Consider the following 4294-nt stretch of genomic DNA (forward strand, 5'->3'; position numbering starts at 1 on the left):
GAAGTGTATAGCCCTGCTTTATTGTGCTCAACACCCATTCTGAAATCCCTGGGATAGTTTCCCACGCAGCTATGTGAGCCGCTAGGGGGGAAAATCGCCATTTGCGGGCTTGTGAAACTGAACCGGAGCCGAAAGCGCGGTGCGCGCGCTCTCGGTTCTGGGCAATGGCTGCTCGCTGAAAAGCCGAAACCGGCTGATTTATGTGAGATGTCCCAATCATAAGGGATGGGGAACAGTCTTTTGTCATTTTTTTGACGCGCGAGCAGCGCTCCGGGCGGGAAAGCTTCCTGTAAGCGTGAGCGCGTGTGCGCGGGCACGAGACTTACAAGTGTATTTGATGCCCCGATCATAATGGATTGGGAGCGTTTTATTAATGCCCTGCGTTTTGTGATAACACTTAAACGCGCAGGCGCAGCCCGGGGGGAGGTTAGTGTTAGCAAGCGTGAACGCACTCAGGCGGGCACGAGACTTACATTCATAACCTGCTTTCTTTTGTGAAACTGACCCGGAGCCGAAAGCGCGGCGCGCGCGCTCTCGGTTCTGGGCAATGGCTGCTCGCTGTAAGCCGAGACCGTCTGATTTATATGAGATGTCCCAATCATAAGGGATGGGGAACATTCTTTTTTTTTTTTTTTTTCACTTTTTGACGCGCGAGCAGCGCTCCCGGCTGAAAAGCTTCCTGTAAGCGTGAGCGCGTGTGCGCGGGCACGAGACTTACAAGTGTATTTGACGCCCCGATCATAATGGATGGGGATCGTTTTATTAATGCCCTGCGTTTTGTGATAACACTTAAAACGCGCGGGCGGAGCCCGGGGGGAGGTTTGTCAAGTCAAGTCAAGTCACCTTTATTTATATAGCGCTTTTTACAATACAGATTGTATCAAAGCTGCTTCACAGTGATAACATGAAAATAATATAACAGAGTTTGTTTCTAAAAGAAAATTGAGTCAACGTCCACCTGAAGCAAGGCAGATCAATAATATTATTGAATATTAAATGTCCCCAACTAAGCAAGCCAAAAGCCAAGGCAACAGTGGCAAGGAACCAAAACTCCATCAGGTGACAGAATGGAGAAAAAAACCTTGGGAGAAACCAGACTCAGTCGGAGGGCCAGTTCTCCTCTGGCCAACGAAGGAACAGTGCATGATTTATGATTCGGGCAGCATTACAAGTCAGATTGGATCGGAACATTTAGAATATTTATCCATTTCCATCTTTTGGAAGTCCAAGTAATCACGCCGGTGTTGAGACGAGTTGTTGAGGATCAGTGCCGTCCACCACAGAGGGTCCATATCGCCGGTGTTGAGTCGTCTCTTCACAGGCTTTGTGATTGGGGTATCTGAAGTCTCTGTGAAAGGCTGGATACAAACTGGAGCTGACGAACGCCGTTTTTCTCGGGACTCGCGTCCCGAGATAACAGCAGAAAAGCAAAAAGGGAAAATAATTAGCGTAGCTGCTGTTCATAATGATTTCCATAACACGGGCGTAAATGATAAAAAACATGAAGACAGTGATTCTTGCGTCCCAGAGTCACCCCCCTCCGTCCCCCACTCAACTCAGCCCTGCCTACTGACCTCTACATCCCTCCTGCTGCTGAGACCTAACCACAATCTCTCCGCAGCCCAACCATACGCGCCGACCCGTTTGACTAAGGCTGTCGAGCCCCACTGTCGTCGTTAATGCAGGTTCAGTGGCAACTGTTCCGTATGGCATACCAACTACCGCAAAACACAATATCTACCCAACCACTCGTCATTCACGCAATATACACAGGAACGTAATGACTGTAAATACTATGCAACTTATACAAATAACCTACAGACTCTTCAAGTTTTATAATATTAAATGCATTTGATCTGATTCAGCAGTGGTATAAAAGGTAAGCATTATGTAAATGCTTGGCTAAAGAGATGCGTCTTTAATCTAGTTTTAAACTGGGACAGCGAGTCAGAGCTTCGAACAATATCAGGAAGGCTATTCCAGAGTTTTGGAGCTAAATGTGAGAACGCCCTTCCTCCTTTAGTGGACTTAGATATCCTAGGAATGACCAGAAGCCTCGAATTTAGTGATCTTAAAGAACGTGATGGATTGTAGGGCGATAGAAGGTCCATTAAATACACAGGAGCTAAACCATTTAGGGCTTTATAGGTCAGTAATAGTGCTTTGTAATTGATACGGAACTTGATAGGTAACCAGTGTAGAGATGATAAAATTGGTGTTATATGATCATATTTTCTTGACCTAGTAAGAACTCTAGCAGCTGCATTTTGCACTAACTGTAGCTTGTTTATTGAGGATGCAGGACAGCCAGCTAATATAGCATTACAATAATCTAGTCTCGAGGTCATGAATGCATGAACTAACTTTTCTGCATCAGAAACAGATAGCATGTTACATAGCTTTGTAATGTTTCTAAGGTGGAAAAAGGCTGTTCTTGTAACATATGAAATATGATTTTCGAAAGACAAGTTGCGGTCTAGTATAACACCCAGGTCTTTTACTGTAGTGGATAAAGTAACAGGACATCCTTCTATATTAAAGTTGTATTGTAAGTGAGTTTGTGGGTAGTTTTTTGGACCAATAAGTAATACCTCCGTTTTATCTGAATTTAGTAGCAGGAAATTACGCGTCATCCAGCATTTTATATCTTTGAGACACTCTGTCAAATTTGATAAGTTAGTGTTTTCATCTGGCCGTGATGAAATATATAATTGAGTGTCATCGGCATAACAGTGGAAATTAATTGCATGTTTTCTTATAATATTACCAAGTGGGAGCATATATATTGAGAATAGCAGAGGGCCTAACACCGATCCTTGCGGCACTCCATAGTCTACTGACGTTATCTTTGATTTTTCCCCATTTAAACAGACAAAATGATAACGGTCTGATAAGTACGATCTAAACCAGCTTAATGCCTGTCCCTGAACACCAGTGTAGTTTTGTAGTCGATCCAGGAGTATTTTATGATCGATAGTGTCGAACGCAGCGCTTAGATCGAGTAGAACTAGTATTGAGATACAGCCTTGGTCAGAAGCTAAAAGTAAATCATTTGTAATTTTAACTAGCGCAGTTTCTGTGCTATGATGCGGTCTGAATCCTGACTGGAATTTTTCATATATCTCATTTTCTTGCAAGAAAGAGCACAATTGAGCGGACACAATTTTTTCTAGTATTTTAGACATAAATGGAAGATTTGAAATGGGTCTGTAATTTGCTAAGTTATTTGGGTCTAATTGCGGTTTCTTAATGAGAGGTTTTATTACTGCCAGCTTGAATATTCTTGGAACATGACCTAAAGATAAAGACGAGTTAATAATATTGAGAAGAGGCTCTTCCACTACAGGTAACACTTCTTTCAGTAGTTTAGTGGGTATTGGATCTAATAAACATGTTGTTGGTTTCGATGCAATGATAAGTTTATTTAGCTCTTCCTGTCCTATAGTTGTAAAGCGGTGTAGTTGTTCCAGAGGGGCGATAATTGAGGCTGAATCATAAGACATCATAGAGGATTGTATATTTACAATTGTGTTTCGGATGCTTTCTATTTTCTCATTAAAGTACTTCATAAAATCATTACTACTATACTGTAACGGAATATTTTGCTCTGGTGATGTCTGTATATTTGTTAGTCTAGCCACGGTGTTAAATAAAAACCTTGGATTATTTTGGTTATTTTCTATTAGTTTGTGGAGATGCTCAGCCCTGGCTGCTTTTAGAGCCTTTTTATAACGTGACATACTGTCTTTCCACGCGAATCTAAAGACCTCTAAATTAGTTTGTTTCCATTTACGCTCTAAGTTACGAGTTTCTCTCTTGATAACATGCGTAGCACTGTTGTACCAAGGTGCTTTAGTTTTCTCTCTAACCTTTTTTAATCTAATTGGTGCAACAATATCTAATGTACTAGAGAAAATGGTGCTCAAACTGCTAGTCATTTCCTCTAGTTCATCTGTTTGTTTGGGTTCACTGAGCAGCTGAGATAGATCAGGTAAGCTATTTAAGAATCTATCTATAGTGGTTGGAACGATTGTTCTGCCTGGTCGATAACGTGGCGCAACATGACAAATTTCAGCAGTACGTATTATACAAGTTACCATTTGATGATCAGTGAGATCGTCACTTTGCGGTATAATATCTATATCAGTTGGATTGGTTCCATATGATATAATTAAGTCTAGTGTATGATTTAGACGATGAGTGGGACCACTGACGTTTTGCTTGACCCCAAAAGAGTTTAATAAATCTGTAAACGCAGTCCCTAACGCATCATTTGTGTTATCTACGTGTATGT

This window comes from Siphateles boraxobius, unplaced genomic scaffold (assembly GCF_051911475.1).
Source record: "Siphateles boraxobius isolate OS27281-9 unplaced genomic scaffold, OSU_SipBor_1 22, whole genome shotgun sequence".
Classification (NCBI taxonomy): Eukaryota; Metazoa; Chordata; class Actinopteri; order Cypriniformes; family Leuciscidae; genus Siphateles; species Siphateles boraxobius.